General features: G+C 33.1%; 1 long non-coding RNA gene across 1 annotated transcript; it reads left to right on the top strand.

Moving 5' to 3' along the window:
- Positions 1-3,521: 3,521 nt before the first annotated feature.
- On the top strand, positions 3,522-5,860 carry LOC136227566 (uncharacterized). The gene is made up of 2 exons (XR_010688127.1): positions 3,522-3,861; positions 5,151-5,860. It is a non-coding gene; the product is annotated as an uncharacterized lncRNA (long non-coding RNA).
- The last annotated feature ends 7,718 nt before the right edge of the window (positions 5,861-13,578 follow it).

Raw genomic sequence — 13,578 nt, 5'->3', positions numbered from 1 at the left:
GAGAATTTCTCTTCTTTTACATGAAGAACCAACAGCATTCATAATGAGAGATAGATAGCTAAAAAAATCACCCACCATTTGGTTAACATCTGCAACAGCAACTACCACTAATTGTAGCTGGTGAGCAAAACAATGAATATAGTGTGCGTGTTTATTTTCACTTAAAATGAGTGTTTATTTTCACTTAAAATGAGTGTTTTTAGCCCACTAAGCTCGCCTCTCATATTCGAAGCTCCATCATAACCTTGACCTCTAAGACTAGAGAGAAATAATCCGTTCATTGCAAAGAAATTATCAACTTATTTTTTCAAAGATTGTGCGCAAGTGTCTTCAACATGTACTAGCCCAAAAAATCGTTCAAGAACTTCTCCACTTTCATTCACAAATCTTGCAACCAAAGACATTTGCTCTTTCACAGAACAATCACGAGACTCATCAACCAACAAAGAAAACAACTTTCCATCAAGGTCTTTTAAAATAACTTTGAGTGTTTCAGATGCACAAGCTTTAATAACTTCTTTCTGAATTTGGTGGCAAGTCATTTGATTATTTTTTGGAGCATTCATGTTCATAACCTTATTCACTTCTTCATTTTCATTGCAAAGAAATGTCAAAAGTCCAAGAAAGTGGCCCCGTTCTAATGACTCCGGTGATTTATCATGTCTGCGAAAAGGCAAACCTTCTTTGAAAAGCCATCGGATACATTTCAAAACTAATGTTACTCGAGTGTGATAAGCAACCTCATTTGTGTCATTTGATTTCGATAACAAGTAGTCAACATTTAGCCTTTCCTTTTGAAATCCAAAAACTCAGTCTGTAGCATAATGATGTGGACTATTAGTACCTCCTACATGATCCTTAAAGTTTTCTAAAACCTTTTTCCAATTTCTAAACCCAATTTCTGTAAAAGCTTTATCACCAGACCTATTTCCTCTAGCAAACAGATAACAATATAAACAAAATGCCGCATCTTTAGATACATTATACTCTAACCATGGATACGAATCAAACCACTTAACTTGAAAACTTCTGTGAAGTCCGGAAATAAGGGTTCAAGGAAATACATGACCCTTTGGTTGACAAGGACCTTTTAACAAATACTGCCTCCGTAATTCATCTTAAATTGCATTATCATACATAATAATCAACTTTCTTTCCCCCAGATCACCGATTATATCATCGGATTCCACACGTTATCTCTTTTCACTAGGATTAGGATCATTTGATGAAGATTCAACATTTTGAACCTTATCAACCGATTTATAAAATTTATGCATTATAATATCCATAATATATCAACAAAATCATCAAAACAAAATCACAAAATCAACATAAAATGAGGGATTTAAATTAAAGCTCTTAATCAGTAAAATTATCAACACAAAATTACTTAATTAAACATAAAATCCACATAAGTAAACAACAAAATAACTAATTGAAGCTCTTTATAAACTAATTTAGATAATTTAAATCAAATAAACCCTAATTATAAATGAGGGATTTAAATTACAAAACTAACATTTTATTCACTAGATTTTTGTTTGAATCTTTGTATCCGTAATTTCCGTTGATCTTTGTTCTATTTTGCTGATAAATCAAAGAAAAAGAGAAAAGAAAGAAAGGAAAATAAGAGAAGAAGAGAAAAGAAAGAAAGGAAAAGGGGAGAAGAAGGGGGGATGGGTCTGCTGTTTTCGATTTAAGAAATGAAGGAAAAAGGAAGAAGGGTCACGATGCACGTACGACACTACAACAAATCATCACTTGCACCACGAATTATGCCACGAGAATTCAAAATTTGTGGCATATTTTTATTTAGCCACGAGAAAAACAAATTCTACTGCAAACTTTTCTCTTGATATATTTATGCCACAGGTAATTTTATTTTGTGACAAACATACACTTATGCCACGAATTTTGCCACAATGATTTTTTGATTTCGTGGCTAAATCTATTTATGCCACGAAAAAAATATACTTGTCGTATAAAGTTATTTATGCCACGAGTATTTTATTTCGTATCAAGAAAGTTAATTATTCTAAAATTAATTTTATTGGAAAAAGAACATAGGGTTAATTACAAAAATGGGTCAAATGGGAGGCCCATTTACATATTTAACCCATTTACTTAACTTACTAAATATCTAAACTGATTTTGTGTGACTTTTCCATAGTACCCTCAATATTTACGCGTGGCTGTCTTCCTCCCGTCTGACTTCGCAGAGGTTAGCATATGCGAACCCTGCGAAGCTAAATATGTGAAGCCTGCGAAGCTAATGTTTTGTTTAGTTGATGAGTTAGCATATGCGAAGTCTGCGAAACTAATGTTTGGTTTAGTTGATGATGTTAGTTAGCATATGCGAAGCCTGCGAAGCTAATGTTTGGTTTAGTTGATGATTTTAATTAGCATATGCGAAGCCTGCGAAGCGAATGTTTGGTTTAGTTGATGATTTTAGTTAGCATATGCGAAGTTTGGATGTGTTTTTAACAAAATTCGCTAAGTCGTATATAACAAAAAACGCCAAACAACAACAGATTCTAACATTATTTAACAAAAAAAATCTGAACATAAATGAATACACCAACAATAATTCAGTGAGATTTATAGAATTAGGCATTTTCTCTGCGTTTCCCAATCTTCCGTCTCATGGAACGAGGTTGTCGTTCGCTCTAAAATCGCCCTCTTTCTTCCCTTTTCTCTGTTGTTTGCATTCTTCCTCGTCTTTTCTCTCACTGTTCACCTTCTTCTACCGTCTGTTCGCATTCTTCCTCTTCTTTGCTCTCACTGTTCACATTCTTCCATCGTCGTTCACCTTCTCTCATCGTTGTTCGCCCTAAAATCGCCCTCTCGTTTTTCCTCTACCGCCGTTCGATTCCCTTTTCTCTCACCGGAATAGGAGTTGCTGGAGAACGCCGTCAAACAACAACAGATTTTGCAGGTTAGATCCCTGTGGAAGGAGGATGAGCCATTTTGGGTGAAGAGGAAACCGTAAGGAAGAGGAATAGGAAGATGAAAGATTGAGGGTATTATGGGAAAGTCACATAAAAACAGTCTAGATATGTAATAGGTTGAGTAAATATGTTAAATATGTAAATGGACTTCCCATCTGACCTAGTTTTGTAATTTTGTCAAAAACATATTAATTTGATTTTTTCCCATTGACGGGGTCAGTAAAAGAAAGTTATTTGCGCCAAAAATTTCATAGCCACGTATTAACCCTTTACCAGCACTAGGTCAAAAAATTGATTGTTCAGTGTTTTTTTCGTTACTTCTGCACAGAAATAATTTTCTCTAAGGGCTTGATTGGATGGAGGGTTTAGAGGGGTTCATAAGAGAAGGGTTAGTAAGGGTTGATAGAAACCCTTGTTTGGAAGGGGGAAGTGTTAGTAAGGATTTCTATAAACCCATGTTTGGAATACACAAAAATTAGAAGGGTAAGGGTTTGGAGGGGTTTTGAAGGATTTTTTTTAAAAAATTTCATTCAATTTTAAACCCTCCAATTTGATGGGTTTGGAAGGGTTAGAAATTACCATTTCCTTTTCCTTATCTTTCCATACCCTTCTCTACCCTCCATTTATTGACCCTTCCTGCACTTCATCCCATAAGCCCTAAAAATTCATTCAATTGCTTTTCATAGATTTTTTCATTCGATACTCTTCCCTAATTTTTAGTATCTCTAAAATACTAGGGTTGATTATCTCCCAATGGGTCTCCCGATTCTTTCTTTCTTTATCTCCACCATCTCCAATTTCAGACAGCCCAAAACCAGAGAGGAGTATCGCCGCCATCTTATCTTCCTGGGGAACCTGTTATTGCCGCTCAAAAAAATTCATTGGAAAATTGGTTGTGTTGGCTTCGTCGTTGGTAAGGCTTCTTCTATAGGAGTTTCTGTTTTGAAGGGCTTTACTCAAAGTTAATCTTTGAACTTGTTATGCATATGAAGTATTAGATTTCGTGGGTATTTGGTTTTGCATCATGTTTGCTATGCTGATTTAATGGGTATGTGTTTTTATATCATGGTCTTTTTATGTTCAGTAGCTGTCTGCAGAAATTTTCTTGGCTTACAATATATGGGCTAAGAAATTCAAATTCTTAATTTATAATTTTAAATAAGGGTAGTAATATGTTGGTAGGCAAGTTAAGAATATCAAAGTGTGATTCTTTAGCCTTTGTTTGGGAGTTTGGAGGTGAGAGTTAAAGGAGGTAATGGAAAGGCAAGGGAAGTGATGGAATGGAAAGTTAAAAATTAACCTTGTTTGGGAGTTTATAGGATGTAAATGAGGTTAAAACCTTGTTTGGGAGTTTAAATTTGGAGGGAAAGGAAAGTTAAATTTACTCTCCAGAGACAAGAAATTTTAAAAAAGTTTACGTTACTCCCATTAACCCCCAATTTGGAGGTTAGAGTTTGGAGGTTAGAGGAAGTAAAGATTTAACCCCATTAACCTCCATTTACTCCCAAAAAATAACTCCCAAACAATGTTAACTTAATACTTAACCTTCCATTACTTCCATTTACTCCCATTAACCTCCTCCCAAACAAGGTCTTAGATGCTGGTATGAGATGTTATATTGATCTTTTGTTGAACAAATATAGAAGATGAGTTAAGCCTAGATACCCTGGATGTACCTTCTCCATCCACTGCTCAAATGTTTTTCCGTAATTGCTCATGCTGCCTTTTCTCAATCTATTAATGATTTATGTTTATTTTACCTCACCAAATCAGGTACATATTTGTTGGTTTAAGTTTAACAAGTGATTGTAGTTTACGATTTTCTGAAGTTTACCACTTAATTACTCCAAACAAACACATTGTTGCTCTACTCAATCGAAAATCTCAAGGGCTTTCTCTACATCACCACATTTAGAATATTTGTCAATAAGTGAGGCTGATAGATGACAATTTAACTTAATCTCTTGATTCTTTATGTACACATGGATCCAGCTTGAATTAAGTCTCCGAGTATTACATGGTAATAAAATCTTTTGAGTTAGCAAAATCATATGGATCTTTAGATCGTATTGTCCTCTTAAATCGTTTTACAATGCTCAAACTGATATTTAATACTTTCCATCAGAATAATTAGTTAGAGGAACTGGAAAATAACTTTGCTCATCCATTTTTATATCCCATATGATGTTGAGATTGTTATAGGTAACTTCGCTTCACCCAATGAAGATGAGCTTATTGCTATGGAAAATGCTTTGACTGGAGCAAATATATTTCATCCAATCAAAAGGAAAGGCCACAAACATTGCTCAAGAAGGTCTTTATTTGAAATTTTAAAACTTGCCATCCTGGTTTGCTAGAGAATGGTATTGAGACAGTTGTTGCAACTTGTGGTGCATACAACGTGTATTTATGCTCTAAAGATCCAAGCCTTACGGGAATGAGCAAAAATACATGGATTTAGGGAATGATTATAAGATATCAGAACATCAAGATGTCCTTCAAGTAATTTTATCCGATGGCGAACGACTAAAGGAGAGTTCTCATATTTTTGTTGTACAATTTCCTCTCGTTCCTGCATCAGTGGCGAGGCTTACAAGATATGGTGACTGTTTGGTTGGTGGAACGGTTGCTTCTCTTTGTCAGGCTTAGATATTATGCAGAGTGTGGATGTTGGAATTGCAGTAGCCAAAAGTACTGTTGAGGCGGAGACCAATGTGCCTTTCAGCATTTAATTTGGCGTCCATTACAGGTATGCTTACGAAATGAATAATATCTTTAAATAGAATTTGAATCCTAGTACTTCATTATTTAATTAGGAAATAGGAAGTGTATCCATCTGAGTTTTTTGGATCCTATTTTGCAATGTGCTGTTTATATATGAGTGTGTGCGATTGGTTCTATGAATTTGGATACTCACATATAGCTCTTTATTCGGCAAAGTCTTCCAAAAATTGAGATTTTGAACAGTAGCTAGAGTGCATATATTGTTAAAAGTCTCCCATTTAAAACCACTTTAATCTGGAGTTGTCTGACTTTCTACAGTAAATTGCAACCCTACAAATAAATCTTGGATTAGGTACGAAAGAAGTCTCTTATTTTAAGCATTCAACATCTCAAATCCACTCATGTTTTAAAGTAGAGCATATAATCCACTCATGTTTGTCTTAAGGAGTGCAGAAACATGCTTCCAGTTTGTCTTTTTATTTTCCCCCCAAAAAAAAAGAACTAAGAATTACTATGATCATAAAAGTCATCAAGATAAAAGCCCATATGAATAAAGAAGGTGAAACCAAATCTTTGAGTTTCATGCTCGTAAAAACAGAGCAATTTCTTTTTAAAGAACACCTCCTTCCCTCAATTTCTTGTCACATGAACAAAATCATGGTACACGAGAACAAAAGGAAGTCAAATATTTGGATCTAGTCAATTAACAAGTCAAAAGTTTACCAAATTACAAATGCAAATTATTTTAAAACTTATTTAACAATAAACTACGCAATGTTTTGTTTATATTATTATTATTATTATTATTTTATACTGCATAAGGACTTAAAAATTCATAATTAATTTGATTTGATTTAAATAGCAACTTAACAAAATACAATCAAAATTTCTATTTAGAGTTTACATAATTCAGAATCAATTAGCTAGTATTTACTTTGTAAGATTTCCATTAGATCACTCTTTGGTTTCTTTTTTCCATGGTAACTGTGTTTCTTATGTTAGATCATGTTGTTGTTTATTAATCATGAACTCGATTGGACCCGTCTTTAGGAATGACAATGCGAGATAGGTTTTACTGCAATCTTTATAATGCAGATGAATAACGTTGTTGACACTAGTTTTGCAAAACTCCTATACTAATAATTATTCAATAAAATGCGACACAAATTGATAAGTTGAATTGACATATTTTGTTGCATTGTCATTCTTTTAGCTCATATTTTCTTATCGATGTGCAAATATATTTTAATTTGGACTCATAATTTAATATTTCTAATTGTAACTTTTTTTCTCTCTTAACGGATGATTGTTTGAGTCTGCATAAATCACCAACGAGCTGATGGATGAGGTGTAATTTTGAAAAGATGATTATATTCAATTCTATGGTTACTGCCACTATTTTTTATTTATTTGTACACATGGTACAATAATAGGTAATATAATCTTTGTGTTGAATATCTTCTCTTTAAACTTGGAGTTCTCTTAATATATAAATATATATATATATATATATATATATTGCAATTGGGAGATGTTATTTTGTGTTGCCAAGAGCTTCTTTATTGGATGATAAAATAATTGATATTTATTTAATATTTTTTTTTTTTTTTTTGTTAAGAATGGTTAAATTTTAGATTTTGATTATATTTCATTCTTTTGTTCTTACTAAAATGTAGCCCCATTTCAATCCAAAAATTCATAGAATAATAATAATAATGATAGTAATAAAAGAAATTAAAAATAAATTAGCAACATGTAATTAAGTTTCCCGTGGCTAATTAACATATTTAGCCATGACTGTTCTATTTTTTTGCCATGATTATGCTCGTGGCTAAGTGAGATTGATTGTCATTGGTCACTATATCTTGCTACAGGTATTTTATTTTTGCCACAATTTTACTCGAGGCAAAGGGATATGATTAGCCATGGATTTTTTCGTGGCATAGAATCCAAGTTATGACAGGACAATTTTTTTCCCGTGGCAGCTACCTAGCCACGATCACTTGCGCCACGAGAGTATCCATCTTGAATTTCCGTGGCTAAATAGCATAGCTACGGAAATATTACACTTGGGCCACAATAGTAACTGTGGCGCAAGTGGTGATTTGTTGTAGTGCAGATCTTTTGATCCAATTTAATTTTTTTTGTTTCGTTTAAGTCCAAAACGACGTTGTTTTGGACTTAAATGAAACAAAAAAAAAATTAGATCGAGCCCCTCTTCTTCAACCTCTGCCATGGCCAGAGCAGTAAACCTCCAAACCAGGGGTGGAAAACACCCCTGGTGGTGGTTTTTGGCGGGCCGGAGGGTCGGGAGACCCTCCCCTACCCCCCTGGCTTCGCCCCTGGGTGTACAATGAATTAATTTCTTGTACTTGGGTTACAATTCCAATCTAACCCATTAAAAGAAATAATTTAAATATTGAACTTGAATAGATTGGGTTGGTTATTAATTCAAATAATTTCAAATATAAATTTATAGCTATTATACATTGGACTAAATTAATGAACTTACAAATATTTAAATGACATTATTTTTGAGTTAATTTTGAAAGAAAAATCATGTGCTTTTATGTTTTCCTAGATCGCAAGTTTTTTTGCTCAAAAAAAAAAGCTTGACACCTTTAAAATAGAATGATATTTTCGAGATTTTTTAAGTTTTTTTTTTTTACATTTTGAGTAACTTTTTGACCCATTTTTTCTGGAATTCCAGATTTCTAGAATTTTTTGAAATTTCAGAAATTTTTGGAATTCCAGATGTCTGAAAAGAATTTAAAATTTTTGAAATTCCAGAATTCCAAAATTTCAGCAATTCCAAAATTTGTGAAATTCTAAAATTTCTAAAATTTTCGAAATTCTAGATTTTTGGTTATAAATTATTTTGCTTTACTTATAACAAAGTATCATTCTAGGATATGTTCATTGGTGGGACTGATACATGTGCATCGGTTTTAGAGTGGGTAATGTTAGAATTAATGAAAAACCCGAAAGTAATGAAAAAGGTACAAGAAGAAGTAAGAAATGTATGTATTGGAAATGGGTATCTTGATGAATCAGTTATTCATGAGTTAAAATACTTAAAACAACAGTTAAAGAGACTATGAGATTATATACATGTATCATTAATTCTAAGGATGTGTAGAGAGAAATGTAAAATTAATGGGTATAATGTAAATCCCAAAATTGAAGTCATGTTTAATGTATGTAAAATTGGAAGGGATCCTAATCATTTGATTGAACTTGAAAAGTTTTATCGAGAAAGATTTATTGACGGTGAAGTTGAGTATAAGGCATGTAATTTTGAATGTTTCCCATTTGGTGGTGGAAGAAGGGTGTGTCCTGGCGTTCAATTGGCTATTGCAAACCTCGACCTTGCTTTAGCAAAACTATTGTGTCATTTCGATTGGAAACTTCCTGATATATTGAAGACTAAGGATCTAGACATGACACAGGCTTTTTCACTCGCAATCCCAAGAAAAAATCAGCTCTACTTGATTCATGTTGCATCGATCATGGAATGAAAGTCTTAGCTGAATTGTGTGTTTATGTGTTTTTTTTCTTTTTCACTTGCATTTCCTTAACTTAAGTAACTAGTTTTCTATCTACAAGTAGACCTGGCAATTATCGTGTTTCGTGTCAAAATCGTGTTATCTCATATTTATGTTCCATATGGTTTTATATGTTATAAATGCTAGAAAAATGATTTTCGTGTCAATCGTATCGTGTCAGTCGGGTTGGCTCTGTAATCGTATTTTCGTGTCAGAAATTGCCACCTCTATTACAAGCTTAGCAGTAAAATAAATGTTTTCCTAGTATTGTTTTGTCAAAAATTAATAATGTATTGGTAGAAAGAATTGGTAGAGAGACTTTAAGTATATGAATACTTTCAACTATTTCACACTTGACCTCTATTTAGTAAAAAAAAATGTTATTATTAGCATATTTTACATCAAGTTAATATATCCAAATATATTATATATTTATATGGTTTATTAAAATAAAAGAATAAATCATATTGATTAGTTGTACGATCGTGTGATTGATTAAAGAAAAGGTACGTTGAATCCTATTGATTCATTAATGAAAAAGTATATTTAAAAAATACAAATCAGAATTGATTCTTTCTAATCTATCTAAAGTTATTTTCTCTCTATCAATAAAATTTGTCAAGATATGTTACTTATCTGTCCAGGTTATTCTGCGGCTTTTGTTAGATTAGCGAACGAAGTGGCCCATACCATATCCATTCAATTACTCGTCATTCCCGTTCCAATACTAATTATTTTAATGCGATTGTTGCTCCTACTTACTTAGGCGAGGCTTTTTCTATTGACAATATTTATATTTCTTAATAATAGTCAGTTTTTTAAAAATAAAATAAAAAAGGTATTTATTTAAATTTTAAAGGATTTCTGCGGAAACTATAATCATCACCCTATTTGTAATTAGGCTTGTCAATGACGCGGATAATATTCATATCCATTGGGTCCCGCCTCATTAGGGTCGGGGAATCCCCAGTATCCATTTTTATGGGGTTAGAGATGGGAATGAAAATTATCCCCATTCTCGAGGATGGGTTGGGGACGATAATCGCTATCTTCATCCCATGAGGATCCCCAATCCATTACCTTTAGTGTTACCCATAAATACCCATTAAAATGTATTATTGATATAAAAAAATTATATATCATATTATATATGTATGTTAAATACTAATATAATTTACAGTAAACTAATCCTAAAATGCAATTGTGACCTATAATTGCCTCAGCAAATAAAATTTACTAATCTCTAATCTTCTATTATAATAAAATTTCAATTCCGGTTAGGATTATAAAAATTCTAACTTCTTATTTAATTCAAACTTATAAATCGGGGAAGTCCTATTCTATGATTTTCACTCGATTCATTATATTGGTGTGCTCATCTCTATTCTTCGTTTACTAATGTTTGGGGAAAAATATTGTGTTCTGGAAAATTTTATGCAGGAAAATAAAATATTTCCTTTGTTTGGCAACAACACTGGAAAATATTTTCCGGTGTTTGGCTACAATACTGAAAAATATTTTCCAACCACTAAATATAGATTTTCTGTATTTTTATTTTTAATTGTATATATAAAACACAAAAAAGAGTTTCACATGTATTAAGCACCAAAAACGCACATAAACTGTAAGGTGTCGTTTAGTTCGCGGAATGGAATGGAATAGAATTGCTATTCCAAAGGAATAAAATAGCAAAGAATGGAATATAAATTCCTTAGGAATAACCATTCCTATATTTGATTGGTAGAATAAGATAGCATAGAATATATAATTTTTCATTAAAAAAGATAATATTACCCTCAAATCTATTACTATAAATTGTACATTTTTTCGTGTTATTAACGTTATTGTGTTTTTTTTGCATTTCTTTTTCATTTTTTTTGTGTTTTCACGTTTAGTTTTTCGGCTTTTTCTTTTTTTTTTCTTTTTTTTTCGTGTTTTTTATTTTTTACATTTTGTTACTTTTTCGTGTTATTCACGTTTTTTCATGTTTTTCGTATTTTTCATGTTTTCGTGGTTCTTACATTTTCGTGTTTTGTTTGCATTTTTCATATTTTCATGTTTATCGCGTTTTTCATGTATTGTCACATTTTTTTGTTTTAGCATTTTTCGCATTTTCGTGTTTTTCGTATTTTTTCACGTTTTCGTGTTTTTTGTATTTTTCACATTTTGTATATTTCGTGTTTTGTCACTTTTTCACGTAGTGTTTGTTTTATTTTGTGTTTTTGTATTTTTCGCGTTTGTTCACCTTTTCATATTCTCGAGTTTTGTAACGTTTTCACGTTATTCATGTTTTTAGTGTTTCATATTTTCATATTTTTTTTTATGTTTTCTCCATTTTTCTCTAAACGTGTATGTTTTGGGGAAAATATTTTACCATTTTTTCCTTTATCTTCCATTGACTTACCCCTTATTTTCCTTTGACTTATTTTCTTTCCCAAACAAACACCGAAAAATTGGAAAAGTATTTTCCCCCAAACAAACAGGGACTAAGGCAAGCTCATTTAGTTCTCATCGTCCATGTTTTTTTATTTGCTGTTTATATTTAATCATCATTAGAGAGGTTACACAATTTTATGTTTATTTTTTTAAAAATAAATTATATTTAGTAAATCATATATATTTGATATTAGTTTAGAATTTTTTTATAAAATGTGGTCGGTATATCCATGGGAATTTCCATTATCTATTAGTATAGGATATGGACAAATTTATCTAATTTTTCTCAACTGGGCGAAATGGAGAATCTCCATTATGAATGGGGATGGGGAATTGCTTGCCCTATCCCCATCCCTAACCCGCCCCTTTAACAAGCCTATTTGTAATCCTTTTAATTTATTAATCATATGAAGTCAAGTCTTATATTTAAGGCTTAATGTATATTTACACCCTTTAACTTGGCACGTTTTGCCTATTGGCACCCTGAACTTTTAAAATAACCTATCACACACGGGGCCAGGTCTGAGCCAGGTCAAATTTCCATACGACGCTAAGACTTCCCTAAGTCCCGGCCAGCCAATTCCTATCGAATGGGTCTATCCCCTTAACCGAAGGGGTCTATCCTCTTTAATCATCATCTTAATGCGTCTATCGGTATTTCGTCCCAGTGGGACTCCCTATGGTTAAATCTCACCCTAAAAGGGATATGCACTGTGGGCTAACACGGGAACCCATAGTGTCTACAGAGCTCCACCCTATGGAGACATTCGCCTCCCTTCACGAAGGTCGAATGTCCGACTCTCCTAGTCTCTAGTAGACTATGGTGGATCGATTAAGCCAATGCCGACTACTGACCCAGTGGGTGGCGGAGATCCAACACTAGAGTAGTCCATGTCCCCTGTAGTGTTGCTTATACCAACTCGGCCTCTACTACTAGCATTCGTTGATATGTCCCATTCGCCATTCGATGTCGAAGCCTTCTCATAGCTTTGCCAATTCTTGGGGTTGAGTTTGTCTATGATCAAACTCCCCCCTTACATCCTCCCCCATATAGAGGATCAACGTCCCATTGATCGAGCTCGCCTCCTCTAAAGGGAGATTCACTTCCACATCGAACATCACTGAGGTTCGCCAAGTTGTCTACACTCTTATCTTCTAACTGATCTCCCAATTGAACTCTACTTCAGTTTCCACGCTATTTGCTTGTCTTTGAAAATTGTTTCCGCTTCGACCATCTCCACCATGAACATCTTGAACCGAAGATCTTTTCTTGCATTGCAAATGCCAACCCATTCCTTTATAATAGCAAAAGTAATTTCCTGAAGTTTTTGAAATTGTGAAAAATACTTTTCTATTATCAAAGGTCTTCATCCTAGTCTTCAAGGCCTTTCATCTTATTCTTCTTCTACATGTCATCTTCATCTAACTCATCCTCCATTATATTTATACGGGTCTATATGTACGCTCCCCTACTAGAGGATCACCATCCTTGATGATCGAGATGACAGGGTTTGGTACGTTGACGAAGACCATTGATATCGACTAGCCAAACAAATTCCTCACCTTCGCAGTTCTTTTATCCTGATGTTTCTCTTTCCAAATTTTCACCTCACAAAATAAACAAATGAAAATACCACAATATTAACAATATTTTTTTTTTGTGAATGTTGGTACTCGAAATACATTTTAATGCAACCATACAAGCATTCACAACCGAAATCAAACATCAAGAAAATAATATTGCAATTATTATTCACAAGGCAAAGGTAAGCCCGCTTACGTGATTGATCAAGTATTTAAATACTTTGATATACCAAAATTAAATAGAACCCACTACAACATCTGTTTGACAAACCATTTTGTTGTTGTCGTTCGTAATCTTTTATTTTCTACACCATTTCTGCCTTCATTTGTCCTGACGTCTA

The sequence above is a fragment of the Euphorbia lathyris genome, chromosome 4, assembly GCF_963576675.1.
Source record: "Euphorbia lathyris chromosome 4, ddEupLath1.1, whole genome shotgun sequence".
Taxonomy (NCBI): domain Eukaryota; kingdom Viridiplantae; phylum Streptophyta; class Magnoliopsida; order Malpighiales; family Euphorbiaceae; genus Euphorbia; species Euphorbia lathyris.
This window is presented reverse-complemented; position numbering and strand designations above follow the sequence as displayed.